We start from the raw sequence: 15791 nt of genomic DNA on the forward strand, positions 1-15791 counted from the left end.
TCAGAACCACTAAACATTAATTCTTGTAGCATAGTATCAGTCTTAGCATCAGCCTCTGATATCATGTTCAGAAACTACTTGTGTATTTTTTATCTTATATACTGTTCCAGTGATCAACATAGTGTATGTGTGTTTTAGTGATCATATAGTATATGCTGAAGAGATTGTCAATCATCTTGCATTTCAATCCGAGCTCAACAGTCATATTATATGTAATGTAGCACACAAAGAAATCAGGCCCCTTATTGTAACCTAAGGTTGTTATCACTGTGTCCAGCCAATTCATTTATGATATTCTGTATGACACGAAGACTAATTTGAATGATAGTGGACTGAGGTTAGACATTCATAACCTCAACTCCAAAAATGTTTTGAAGGAATAGGCTTCTTTTAGTGGAAAGTTAATAGTAGCACTATTAGAAGAAGCGATCAGGTTTTGCTTGAGGTAGTACAGTAATGTCTCCCACTTAAAAACTTTACGAGAGGCATCACACTGGCAAAATATTAATGATTGCATGAGAGAGTGAAGTCATTTCACTGAAAAATCAAATTTTAACATCTACCTAGGCATGAAAAATTGTATAATAAGAAAGAATTAGTTTCATAGTTTGTAAAAATTCAACATTTAACTACTTGTCATTCATGCTCTCAGGTTTTGAGGTATCTGCAACGTTTTGTTAATAGAAAATAAAAAGGTAGATTAAGAACTACAGAATGTATTTCAGAAGAATATCTTGAAACAGCAGCATTGTAAAAGTGCTCATTTCAAATGTTAATTATTATTGCCAATATCAATAATAAATCTAAGGAAACTCAGTGATAAAATCATTTGGCGAATGTGTTACTCGGGGGATGTAATGACAATCCATGATGTACTAAATTATATGAAATCTTGGGAAGGTACCATGCAAGTGGCTGCCACCAAGCAATTGGCCACCAAATACTCTGAGGAGTGGAGATCTTTAAGCATATAATTAAAGGAGGGGACAATAGTGGAACTATAACAATCTCATCGAATGCATGGTAAAAGCCAATTCAAAACTACAACTCTGTAATGTAGAAGACATTGGGAAACCACCACATTCTCACCATCCCAAAGAGCAGTAGTCTCTCATCAATTCTCCTTTTTTTACTGAATCAAACCACAGATGTGATGGACCCTTTATCCATTGAGTAAAATAGTCCATGGAAAAACTGGCCCATTTAAGGATCTCTGGGTATGTCCTACTCAAGAGATAGTATATCAGTAAAATATGCCAATCAACTCAGGATTGGAACTGAGAAAGTCTGGCCACTCCGGGCATGAGGAATCATTCTAGGAGGCCACAAACAGCTCAGAATGTAGCTGTCATTGGGGAAGATTGATATTTGTTAATGGAAGATCCTTGTTTGTCAGTATGGGAAATGTGTCAAGGTTGGGTTTACCAAATATTCCGCACATGTAATTTGACAGAACCTGGTCATGTGCAAAGTAGATGTAAAATTCGTAAAACTCAAGCTCCTAAGCAGGAACTAAAACAGTTCTGTCTTGACTTAGTCTTGGTCATGTTGGATACTGTCAACATCAATGCTGTTCCAAAGAAACTGCGGGAGATGCCGCAACAGTAACTTTTAACGGAGTCATCCGCTAATGTGCATTTCAATGCAACAATTTCAGAATGTAAAAATCATTCGCCTTGACTGGGATTCGAACCCAGATCCCTCAATATCCGGTCGAGTGCTTTAGCCACTTAAGCTACTGAGGCGTCCTCTTAAACTCTGAAATTTTGGGGCTTTTAAAGGAACAAGATGTTGTGATGAAATACCGTACATACAATGTCACAGGCATTCGTAGTCGTGCGCAAGGTGCCACAGTCCACGAGGTTAAAGCCAACTTTAAACACTTATGGTGTTTTCACTTTGACAAATTCCAAAGAAACTGCGGGAGATGCCACAACAGTAACTTTTAACGGAGTCATCCGCTAATGTGCATTTCAATGCAACAATTTCAGAGTGTAAAAATCATTCGCCTAGACTGGGATTCGAACCCAGATCCCTCAATATCCGGTCGATTGCTTTAGCCACTTAAGCTACTGAGGCGTCCTCTTAAACTCTGAAATTTTGGGGCTTTTAAAGGAACAAGATGTTGTGACGAAATACCGTATGTTTAAAGTTGGCTTTAACCTTGTGGACTGGGTTTGATTTTTACACTCTGAAATTGTTGCATCAATGCTGTTTCTCAACACCGAGATAATTGGAGGTAAATCATGCATGTGTGGGTATCACCTGTAAACAAAGCACAGCCACCGCATTGGTAGAATTTGTCTTCCCCTAGGTCCAAAGAAGTGGCTATTGCAGAGCAAAGTCAAGGTAATGCTGTCTTATTTTGATAACCATAGTATTTTGCATCACATACATGCCTCAGAAGCATAAACAACTACAAAGGAGTGCATTTTCCATTGTTTTTAAATATCAAGGAGTTCTATACCATCTTCATGTTACTGTTCACTGGAAAAGACCAAAACTTTGGAAGACAAAAAACTACTAGTTGCACCATTACAACATATGGTCCAGTTCATTCTTTGCACCCCATTTCAGCTGACTGGGCAAAAAATGAAATTCCAGTGGTCCAACAAGATCATGGTCTTAAAAATTGGCTCCATCCAACTTCTGGTTTGCTTTGAAGTTGAAGAGGCCAATTAAAGGCTCCTGATTGAGCATAGAGAGGAGATAAAGAATACAAAGTGAGAGCTGTAGGCTATTTTAAAGGATACCTTCTAGAAGTGTTTCCAGAAGTTGAAGTGTCTTTGGGCTAAGTTTGTGGATGTACAAGGAACCTACTTTGAAGGACTTGTCTTTGACTCTTCGTCAATATTTCCACCCAAACCATGATCATTGACCCAAACCTAATAACGAAAATCTATTCCCCATTACCCTACTTCTAAAGCACTTACATTCTTCTCTGAGAACCTTTTCAGTTTTCTGAGAACCAATAAAAAATGATTGGTCTCATTAGACGCTACTCAGCCAAATATGTCTTTAAACAATTCAACCAAGGTAAAACTTGATAGTTGATTCACTTTGATACTGAATCAGGGAACACCTGACTTGCCAAAAGCACACTTAGTTACTAATCCATTCCTCCCTTTCAGTAGATCCAACCTTCCAGAAATAGATTTCAAACCAATTATCAACCTGAAAGTCAAAGTTTCAGTCTTTGCCATTATTGCTTGACAAAAAGTGTGAAGATCCTCAGCCCTTACTTATTTAAGTAAGGTACCTCGACCAAATCACCACGTTTTGATCCATGTAGATACTTCTTTAACAGTTCACACTTCAGTTCAGTGGCAAACAATAACATACTTCCCTTACTAGCCATAATCATTGAAAGGATGGAAGTTCCGGAAATTTGTTCGAAGCGGCTGAGTAAAATGTTTCCCTCCTTTTATAGGTAAGACAAGTGCAGGTATAATACAACTTCCTGAGGGTTCAGGGATGTATTAAGCAGAGTGTCACTGCAATACTATTGTCATACATATTGAATAGAATGTGGTAGGGAGAAATGAAGTTACCATTATTACCGCTGGTGTGTTCACCAAAAATCTCAAGGGGGTTTCTGAGAGAATTTAGCTCTGGGAAATGAGTGGCTCAAGAAATCGATCTACAATATCCATTATAATATTGTGCAAATAATTTTGTGAAATCAATAAATATCTAAATAATATATAATTTTATAACATAAAAAATACCTTAAAATTTACTAAAATTATGCTCATCAAAATAAATTAATTGAAATTTTCCATTAAAAACAGTGAATCTAGATTAATTTCATTAAATCTATATTTTTATTATTTATATGATTTAATTATATTGGTATAATAAAGGTTACAGAGACACAATACACTCCATTTTCACCGCACGTAAGGAGTAGGTTTCCGGAGAGTGAGCCGCAGTGAAAGGGTTCAAAGTGAAACAAATGCATAATGAAACCTGCCCTAAACTACAGTAGTATCTAAAAAGTTTTTAGAAAATGAGTAATTTTGTTTATTGTAGTAATTTTTTATTAAAAATGACAAAATTGGCCATTTACTGCCACAATTTTCACATGACTAGGATGATTTTAATGTATTTTATTATTTGTGTAAAATAGATTGAAAGAAAAACTAAGTTTCAGACTTGATGTATTCATGAAACTCAACTGCTCAATACTTTCTACTTCATCCACTTCCTCTGCCTCTATAGAATTTCCACTATCTATTTTTTTCACCTTCCGCTCCATTTTGCACTTAAGTGTTGGTTTTTTTACCAGTTTCAAATTATTTTCACTATAATATCTATGCTCACGCCTTTATGTTGATGGTTGCCCTCTTTCCTGAAAGATGTTTCATTGCCATGCCATTAGGTGACTTCAATTTGGAGCACTTCATTCCATATGAATATCGTAATAATTTGTGTCCGCAATTCCTTGTGTGAGTGTTGTCATGTACATATGTCATTACCCCAATAATACTGTTCCACACAAATCTGTATTTCACCCTACTGCTTCTTTCCATTGCTCTCCTATATGTAAGACTACATCATTGTTTTCCTTCTATATCCTAGTTACCATTTCAAAACTATGCTAAAATCAAAATTTTCGCTAATCTTTTGCTGGCATCCATATTCAAGGTTCATGTCATCAACTCTCTCCTTTTTGTTAAAGCTACTTTTCAAAACCAGTTCTTTTATTTTGTCTTTAGCACTTGGCCTTTCTTCATCAAAAACATTTCCACGGTGAACTTTTTCCTGCTAGTGTATGCTCCGCAATTTTAATATTTGACTTAGCCTTCCTATTTATTGAAAAACTCATTTCCTTTGTTTAATTTATGCTGATTCTTTTACATAGGAAAGGATCAGAAGTACCCAGCTTGACCTAGAGATGGTGGTAGTTGTTTGAAAAATATCACTGTATTAGAAAGTACGCAATCTATAAAGCATATTCTTCAAGTTTGATGATGCCATGCTGTTAAGTATTTGTTTGGCATCCATCAATAGCGAAAGTTTTAAGTGAAATTGTGAAAATGGAGAAAATTGGTCATCATTATCTGATACCATACTTTTATTTAAAAGGCCTCAGCTCAACCAATATAAAAGCTGAACTGGATTCTACTCTGGGTGAGTCTGCTCCTTAGTTTACAAAAGTAAAATATTGGGTAGCAGACAAATTTCAGAGTGTAAAAATCATTTGCCTTGACCGGGATTTGAACCCGGATTAGCTTAACTGGCTAAAGCACTCAACCGGACATTGAGGGATGCAGGTTCGAATCCCGGTCAAGGCAAATGATTTTTATACTCTGAAATTTTTGCATTGAAATACATATTAGCAGATGACTCCGTTAAAAGTTACTGTTAAGGCATCTCCGGCAGTTTCTTTGGAATGGGTAGCAAAGCTTAAATGAGGCCGTACAAGCTGTCAAGACGAGCATCGCTTTGGCTGACCAAATGAGGTGACAACTAGAGAAGGGGGGAAGAAAATCTACAAAGTGATACTGGATGATCATCTATTGAAAGTGCGCAAGCTAGCAGACACAGTAGGCATTTCAAAAAGTGCAGTATATGCATATTAACTGAACATTTGGACATGAGAAAGCTGTGTGCAAGAAGGGTGCCACATTTGCTCACACTCGAGCAAAACCAGTGTCGGAAAGATGCTGTTCGAATTGAGTGTTTAGCTAAGTTTCACGGCAACCAAGCAGAATTTATGCACCGCCGTTTTATAACCATGGATGAAACATGGGTCCATTACTTCACTCCCGAGACAAAAGAACAATCAAAACAATGGATTCAAAAGGGAGAACCAGCTCGAAAGAAGGCGAAGACCATTTAATCTGCAGGCAAGATCATGGCGTCGGGTTTTTGGGATGTGCATGGGATAATTTTCATTGACTACCTTGAAAAAGGAAAAACTATTAATGGCAAGTATTACGTGAACTTATTACATCATTTGGGCATAGAAGTCAAGCAAAAGAGGCCGCATTTGCCTAAGAAGAAAGTACTGTTTCATCAAGACAATACCCCAGCTCACAAATCCCTTATTGCGATGGCCAAAATTGATGAATGATAAAATTTGAAATGCTTCCTCATGCACCCTATTCACCAGATTTAGCTCCCTCAGATTATTTTCTAATTTCAAACTTGAAAAAATGGCTTGGTGATCAAAGATATTCCAACCGTGAAGAAGTGATGTCGGCAGTTAATGGCCATTTTTGAGAAGCAAGACAGTTGTTATTATAAAAAGAGTATCAAACTTATTGAACATTGATGGGAAAAGTGTAAAGAACTGAAAGGAGATTATTTTGAAAAATAAATACATTTGTTTCCCTTAATTTTTGTGCTTTCTTTGTTGGGTTAGGTACTTAAAAGATTAACCTCATATATAGCGTTGAGCGTAATTTTTTGACTGACAAGATAACTAGAGCTAGATGACTTGCAAATCTGGCTATGAATACCATATCTCCTTCATTCCTGCCACCAGATCTTTCCAAGTGTCTTTTACCATTTTTTTCATGTATTAATTGAAAAGCACTGGCGATATTGGATGACACCACCTCACCATTTTATCTCATTCTGCCCATCCCAACTCTCCATCCACTGCCCATACCTGTGCAGTCTCTGACAAGTACAGGCTTCAGATAGTTGCCTGGCCATCCAGTCTACTCCTATAATACATCTTTTATAATACATTAATTAATTCTACCCTGTATTTTAGAATTTCACCGAGCAAATAAAGACATCCTCTAAGTGCAAAATATTTCAATTGTAACTTAAAAGATATTAGACCAGCAAGCTTGGATGTAGAAAGAGAATATAACAGAGATACGATAGATTAGGTTCCGGCATTATTGATGGTGAGATTTTATGGAGTATTAATGGAATTTTAACCAAATGAGGCTGTGGTGATAAACGACATTCCCGTGGAACTACTTAGAGGTATGGGAATAAGAAGGAAAAGTTTATATGCACTAATTCATAGCATTTTATGGACGAAGAATTTGGCTGGAAGATTTCATCCGATTACAGTTAATTTCCATCACCAAAAAGGAGATACAGCCACAGGTGAGAACTATAGGAAAGTAGACATGATTTTGCACACAGCTTAAGTTATACAAGTTAAACTGTATATGTTTAAAGAAATACTTGTACAGTGGAACCGGGGGATCGAGATGGTGCGGGGGCTAATGTACTGGCTTCCCACCCTGAGGGCGCGGGTTCAAATCCCGGCGGTGTTGAATATTTTTCAGTGGTATCTCGATCCCCATTTGAGGTGCTTTGTGGAGGGCACTTAGAGTGAGTACGCCGTCCGTCGGATGGGACGTTAAACTGCGGACCCCTTGGCGCCTTTTGTAAAGAGTAGGCTAATGCCGACGCCGGGTTTCTCTCCACCCTTCATCCTTTCCTGTCCATCCCCTATGGTGCAAATGACCTCAGCTGTCGGTCGCCTCCCCTAAAAACTACTACTGCTACTACAGTGGAACCTCACTTAGTGAGCACCTCAAATAGTGAGTAATTAATGTAAAGAGGAAAATAATTTTGGCATGAAATAGTTTGCTTAACGAGTCCATGTTCACATGATGAGTGATGAGGAGAAGAAATTTCTGGAAATGATTGCACATCTGCTACTTCAGTTTGTGTCTAGCACTTGCTCAGCTAGCATATGTGTCACTAGTGGTCACACACTTTTCCAAACTTTTGTTCAGGGAATATATTTGTGATTTTTTGTGTGCAAAGTTTAATTATATTTTCTGCATACTTTTGCTTGTTTACCACTCAGAAACTCTACAAACCTCCAATTGAGTGTAAATTCCTGAAGGGTAGAATAAATGTTATGTGGAAGTCATAGAAAACTGTTGCATCATATATTAAGAAGCATCACCCTAATAAGGTAGCGGTTATGCTTGCTACAAATTTATTTAAGCATAATGCAGTCGCATGGTCAAAAACGTTTTAGTATCGGCAAAAGCAACGTCTCTAGACAGGTTTTTAGCAAAATATAATAAGAATTAATCACGAAGAAATATACATTATTTTGATTCTTTTTTTGTTTTCTACAGCTAGAGTTGACATTCAAGTAGGATAATTTTATGATAGGCCAAAAGATGATGTTGATTCATAATCCTCAACAATGAATATATAATTTTCTTTGAATAACATTTGTACATAATCTATTTTCCTGGGCATAGAATGTATTATTAAAATTTACATAAATTTATATGAAACAAATTGTTTTGCATAATGAGTGTTTCACTTTACAAGAAAGATTTCGGAACAAATTATCCTTGTTGTGTGAGGACCCACAATTTATAATCATTAGTAAGAGGATTAGGAGGATGTAAAATTATTATTTTTGGGTCGATCAGCTTAGGATTAGAAAGGGATAAGCACGCATGATGCTGTAGCAGTAATTAGGTCACTAATAGAAAGGAACATATTTTACAATCAGGATGCACTTCTTTTGTGGTTTTTAGGTTTTTGATAGAGTAAATTTGTTAAAAATAATAAATAGATTCTTGGAAATAACAAAATTAATGTTAACAAAACAAAGGTTATGCTGTTTTCAAGACAGAGGAAATGAAGTTAAATATTAAAATGGTTAATAAATTAGAGCTGGTGGAAGTTTACCTACCTTGGATGTGTTTTGGATCAAAATAGTTGAAGCAGTGGGGACCTAAGGAAGAATTGGCGTCTGTCTAAGAAGCTTTCACGAGGAGGAAATGATCACATGGACTTTGAGTATGGATGATAACAAAAAAATTGTATAGCCATTGATATGGAGTGTGATTTTGCAGCAAGGAAACATGGTCATTAAGGAAAGGTGATAGGTGTGGATTGGAGGCTTTTGGAATGTGGGTGTTGAGAGGGAAGGAAAAAGTGAAGTGGACAGATAGGAAAACAAATGAGGAAGTGCAAAGCATGGATTGGGAGGAGAAGGAATTGTTGGGAATAATCAAAAGGAGGCAGGGAAGATGAAAACAAAGCATTCTGATGGACAATGGCAGGGTGAGGACTTATGATAGAGGGTCTCCCTTTGTGACCACCACTCTACCCTTGCGATTCAAGTGATTTATTGATGTATCAGATTAATCATGTTCCTGAAACTTCCATGTTCAACATTGAAAACATGTAAGTTCATGCAAACAAAGATATATCAAGTGCTATTCCTTTCTTTAATGTTATTCTTCTCAATTGCAATATATAGCTATTTATTCCTTTGCACTTCTTATGCTGAACATGACTTTTGACTAATTAATGACTGCCTGCATTTACAATCTGTACCTTATATCAACCATAATACTATTATTTCTATGAATGGAGTTAACTGTTTATGTGTTCTAGTGAATTTATTTCATATCCTGAGTTTACTCTTTAATTAATTAATTTCAATTCATGTCACATATTGCTATGACCAACTTTATTAGCATATGGAAACAATTATCTTTCTATACAAATTTTCTTTGGCAACTACATAATGCAAAATACATATATAACTATATTTTAATTCCAGAAGTATTGCACTCTTTCTGCTACCTTGCTGTCTCTCTTCTCCAGGTAGGTTTTTATTTAATTCCGAACTTTCCTCATCCATATTGTATAATCTATGTTCTTCATGTTTTTATATTGTAAGGGCTTCTGTCAATGTAGATAGTACTGGAGGAAATAAAAAGGGAACAATTCAAAACCTCACTATCACTAACCTGTAATTAGCCCAGGGATTTTACCATTGTAAGTTGGTGCAATCAAATGCTACAAATTGACTCAATGATAAATAAAATGCTTTAACATGTCATGGTCTATCCAGTCAATGAACAATCACAGGTATGAAATTCTTCTTTCTTTCACTTAAATTGTCTCTTATTACTAAATCAGATTACTTCAAAGTGAATTACTGGACTGCAGCAAATCACTTTCTTCCTCCACCACTGGCTGTAAGGCTCCAATCAACGATGTGGGTGTGAGGGATGGGGCAGCATAAGAGGGAGATGTGAGGGCCACAGATACACTTGGGGAGCACAGCCATTTCCTTCCCGCCACCAATATTTGGCTCTCTACTGCCGTCATTGGGTGATGGCATGCTTAGAGACATGTACGTACTGAGCTAACTCTTATCCCTCTCTTGGTGGTCAATAATGGGGGAAGGACATTGCTCTTCCCATATGAGTTTCATTGCCTAAAAGCAGTAGAAATGTTAACTCATTTAAATACTTACCGTATGTTTCAGTATTTTAACATTCAGTGACACTTGTTAATTTTGAATTAAAAATTCCTGCTAAACAAGGTCCAATAAAATGAATGCAATGAAACCTAATTGATCACTGTTATTTCATGCCTGAAATTACATGAATAACCTATGTACGATCGATTATGAATTGTTTTCTATTTCAGCCTGCATATTAAAAATGTATGTATTTAAAAGGAAGTAAAGGATAAAATAAATTAGATAAAGAAACAGAAAACCAGTGCTTAATTATTTTTTTATGATACCTTGTGCAAAGTGCATGTTGGCAGAGAAACGTTTGCTGAAGTGATTCCAAGTACTTGCTCGGTAGTAGTGGGGGTTGTCTACTGTTCAACGATGAGTGATTCCAAGGAAGTCCAAACCCTCACTCATTCACAAGTCCGAACTTGTGAGCGAAGATTTAGACTTTATCTAATCACTCATCCTTGAAATGTAGGCAACCCCCACGACTACCGACCATGTTACTGGATGCACTTCAACAAGCCGGTAGGATACCATGAATCATAAAATGCTAGCTGGACTTCGACCTTGAAAATATCGAGAAAAAATTTGGAATAGGTTCCCCTTTAGACAGTAGGGGAGACCTTTGTCGGCCTAGTCACCTCGGGCATATCGCTGAGTGGGTTTCCAAGCCCTCCCACCTCCCTTAGTCTCCAGGCCAAGTGCTTGATTCTTGACTTGGAACTATTACAATCTGGGAATTATTTTAAAATCTTTTCTTTATGAATTTAAACATAAATAATTTTAATCAAAACTCTCATCAATGAGTAGCACGTTATTTCCTCCAACAAACCGTCATACAAAATTTTATTAATTCTGCAAGGCAATGAAAATAATTGAAAAAAATGTTGATTTTCCTCTAATCTTTGTAAGCTGACCATAGGACTCTTCTGGACTTATAATATTTTGGCATTTCTCATCTCTATCATTCTAACAAGTTGGTATTTTCTTCTTTCAACCCACTATAAATCTTTGAACATCATTGCAATACACTCTCCAAAGAACTTCGAATATATACTCTTAGCCTGGACTTAATAAATTTTGCATTCTCCCTACATTTCTTGATTCCTCTGTTTCTACACTCTCCCTGTAACTAGTTGTGGCTATTTTCATGACTAAGGACTTATGGTTATTTTCTTTCCAGCCCTTATGGACTTGGCAAATTTTAACATACCTCTATTTTAGAACATTTATAAAATTTTAGTGTTTGCCACTACGAACATTTTTCCATTTGACTGCAATAGTAGTCTCCTTTTTAAAATGTGCATGCTCCATTGAAATTAAGATTTCTTGAAATGCATTTTTAAGCTAATGAACATAACTTATAAAACATCTGAATTAGTCATTTCTGCTCAACCTCTATAGAAACCTATATTGTCACCCTTCCTATTCAAAAGAAATGCTATTACAACTAAATTCATTATTTATTACTTTTCTGTTACAAACTGTCATCTCTCTATGGATTTATAAATTTGTGAGTAATTTGGCTGGTTTATGGTCTCTCTAGTACTTAACCACAAATCAAACTAGCAGCACAATTTGATTTGGCTCAGCATAGTAGAATTCAAAAATTGATGAGAGAAGGAAATGTAATAACGTAAATACAGATTTAGGTAGAAGGCAAAAAGTTAATAAATTGAGATGGGTAAAAAATAGAGCAAAAAGCATGGCAGAATATGCAGTGTGAAGATATGGAAAGGTAAAAGAGGAAGGGAGAAATTGGTGAGCTAAACAAGAAGGTTAAAAGAGTATTTGGAAGCAAGAAGGGAAAACTTGAGCTAAGTCAGAGATACGTCATGAAAACTATTAGTTGGACCAGAGAAGATCCCAGAGAGATGGAAGAAATGAATAAACAGAAGAACTGTACAGTACAGAACTTAGGCCAGCAAGGTTAGACATAAAAAGATAAAATGATGTAGATAGGTCCATGCTTACTTGAAAGTGAGATAGAAAGGGGACAAAGGGATATTAAATCAAATAAGGCTATGGGGGTAGACATTCCAACTGAGCTACAAGGTTTAGGGAAAGACTGAAGGGAGTTTTCATGGATTAATTTGAAGCATTTATGAGAGAGCAATTTGGCCAGAAGACAATCAGATCATTGTCACTCGCTATTCCAAAAAAAAAACATTTGGGGCTACATCCAATACCTACCTCAAACAGTAAGTAACCTTTAATAATAGTAGAACATTCAGTACAGTACATCAGCAATGGCACGGTAGAATAAAACTTACCTACTTTCCAGCTATACATTAATACTGCAAATTAATTAATGAAAATTAAGAGCTGAATACTTATTTACAGGTCAAATATTTACTTCACTAGTATCAGGTTGAATCACTGGTATTAGCAAAAGAAAGTTTCCACACAATTTGTCATTTAAAAAATTTATTTAACAGTGCAGGTACAAAATATTACAAACATTGACATATTAAACTACACTGTAGCACAAACAAAGCACACAATAGAAAATTAGTTGACTATTCAACTTTCACGATGATGAAGCAATCAACACTTTTCCCAATTCTTCCATGCTAAAGAAACATGGGCAATTTGACCAAACCTATACATTAGCAGCTGATATTCAACTCATTTGTCCACAAGGAGTCCCTACCACACCTTGGAAAACATGGAATCAACATCAATGGAATTCCACAAGAGACATGGGGGAATAATAAGAGACCAAAACAGGAAAGTTGATAATTAAAAGTGCAAATAATGTGTAAGATAATGAAATCTAGTAAAACTAAAGATTTTTTTCTCTTTGGATAAATTATCTCTCTATTTAACATTGGTCATTGCTTTTCAAGCCAAAATATTAGAGCACATACCTAAATGTACCCATCTGTAGCACTACCTCAAACTAAAGTACGAGGGTCATCCGGAAAGTAGTACCCGTTCGTGCCGCATGAAGTGCTGACGACGCGAGTAGCCGCTGGACGAGGTCAGATAGCTTCAGTGGCTTGTCTGCCTTCTCTGAGCCAAGTTGCGTGACGCTAGCATTGCCTGTGTTGTTTCTGTGATTGTTTACAATGTTTAAAAAAATTGAGAACGCCGCCAGTTGTGAAGTGAGGGCAGTGATTAAATTCCTCAATGCAAGAAACGTTCGCCCATGTGATATTCATCGCCAATTAAAGGAGGTGTATGGAGACAATGTAATGGACGAGTCGTCTGTTCGGCGGTGGTGTCGCAACTTCAACATGGGGAGGGGGAACACACACGACGATGAGCGTTCGGGGAGACCGTCTGTCATTACAGACCAACTGGTGAGCTCAGTTGACGAATTCGTGAGGAACGATCGGCGCGTCACAATTGATGACACCTGTGAGCATTTTCCCAATGTTTCTCGAACAATTGTTCATGAAATTGTTAAACACCATCTGCATTATGCAAAAATTTGTGCAAGATGGGTCCCTCGCGTATCTCAATGAGCTGGCGGCGAAGGACTATGCAGCAGGAATACAGAAACTTGTCACACGTTATGACAAATGCCTTAATTTGCTTGGAGATTATGTTGAGAAGTAGTTTAAAGTATCCTCTTTCAAATAAAATTTTTTATGTTTGTTAATATTTACTTTTGTGTCTTTATTTCACGAACGGGTACTACTTTCCGGATGACCCTCGTATTTCAAGAAATAGTAAGAGATTATTAAAAATTTAGGAAAATATTTTTATTGAATTACATAGAGCTGTGCTGTAAGTGCATAGCTTATACCTAATAATTTTTAGATGAGGGCAAGGGTGTGATGACTATCAGGTGGTCCTTCAGCAGGAAATATAGCCAATACAACAGGGGATTGTTGGATGTTTCACATAGTTCAAAGTTTGGTGATCTTGTGCACTTTTAGAAAAAAATAGAATCCACAGATGTCCTAAGCCAACTTGAGTTGTGTATTTAATGCTGAACCTCCTCCATATTGAATTATTTACATCAACATACTAGTACTTTATTAGCATCACGAGTTATGCATTTTATAAATCTACCTTAAGTTTTGTGAAACTCAAATTTAATCATTGTTGAAGTTGGAAAAGCAATAATTTAATAAAGCAAAATTAAATGCTCAAGTTTCCACCAGGAGTGAAAGTGGAATGTAATATTGAATGCATAACATGAATAATTACTGGGACTGATCTCATGATATATGCCGAGTTGCTGAACTAACTTTTACGCTCATAAACTCACTGTTTGGTCTTCAACTACTGGCTACGAACAGGAGAATTAAAAGGTTTTTCTCAAAGTTTTAGGATAATTATCCATGCTTCCCCAGTGAAGTAAAAATATCATCTGAAGTTTAAACTGCACTTCTGTTGAATTGATATTTGCAGGACTTGTTTCACACCGTTTCAATTCCAGGTTATAGGGGTTGAAAATATTCTAATCCTTGGGGAAATGTGGCTGTAGAAACAATATCCATTTCAGAAAAAAGTTCAACAGGAGTATGAAGACCTCAGACAACTTAATACCAAGCTAAGAAAGTTGATTAAAAACTGGCAATACGGGGGCAAAGAGCAATCTGAAGGATCGAGTGCAATACAAATTGATAGAGTGTCTCTAGAAATGCCTTAATAGAACAAAAAGTGTCACCACTAAAGGTTGTCCAGATAGGTCTGATGAAGTACCTAATGAGAAACAGAAAATTTTACAAGTACAGAAGGTTTACTGCGGAACATGAACTAATAAGTTTCCCAACATTTGTTAAATTTTTCACTTCTGTGAGAAAATTAATTTATTCCATTGTTTCAGGCTTCACTTTGAGGAAGTATTTAATGTCCATACTAAAAAGAAAGAATCTTACTTTTCCACAGATTTTATTATACGGTACACGTTTCACCGACTTGCGGCATCATCAGGTACAAATTTGCTAAACAGACAGAGCAAGAATATATACCCTCAGGACAGAGTGGGGGCGGGGAGGGTTGGAAGGGCCTGAGAGGGGTGGGGGCTCTCAGGTGCATTGATCGGTTGTTTTGACCATTTACAGGCTAGTTTCTCGGAGAGGAGTGGGGAGGGGTATGGGAACAATTGCTCATTACAAAGGGTCGTGTTGGGGTTTGCCAAGTGCCTTATTATCTCTAATTGCTCGAGAGCGTCCATTTTTAATCCTTTTCGGAGTGTGTGTAATATCTCAGGGACAAGGTCACTGCTGTGGTCCAATTCTAGTAAATGCTTGGCGAAGAGAGAGTTGTTATTCTGATTTTTGTGACACCATGCGTGTTCCTTGACTCGTAACTTAATATTCCTACCTGTCTGACCGACATAAACGCTGTTGCAATCCTTGCATTTCAGTTTATAAACGCCTGATTCGAGAAGGCTATCCTGGGTGTCTTTTGCATTGGCTAGAAGTTTAGAGAGGGTTATGGGTGGGTAGAAGGCTGCTTTGAGTGATGTAGGTAGGCAGTTGGAAATCCTATATGAAATATCTCCCAGAAATGGGATCGAGCACCACTTAAAATCCTTAGATACTGTGGGCTGTGATACGAAAATACTTTTTATGGCCATTGCTTTTTGTTTTTTCCGTAGTAATGTGTCAACTAGTTT

This window comes from Hetaerina americana, unplaced genomic scaffold (assembly GCF_022747635.1).
Source record: "Hetaerina americana unplaced genomic scaffold, ioHetAmer1.1.p SCAF_1, whole genome shotgun sequence".
NCBI lineage: Eukaryota > Metazoa > Arthropoda > Insecta > Odonata > Calopterygidae > Hetaerina > Hetaerina americana.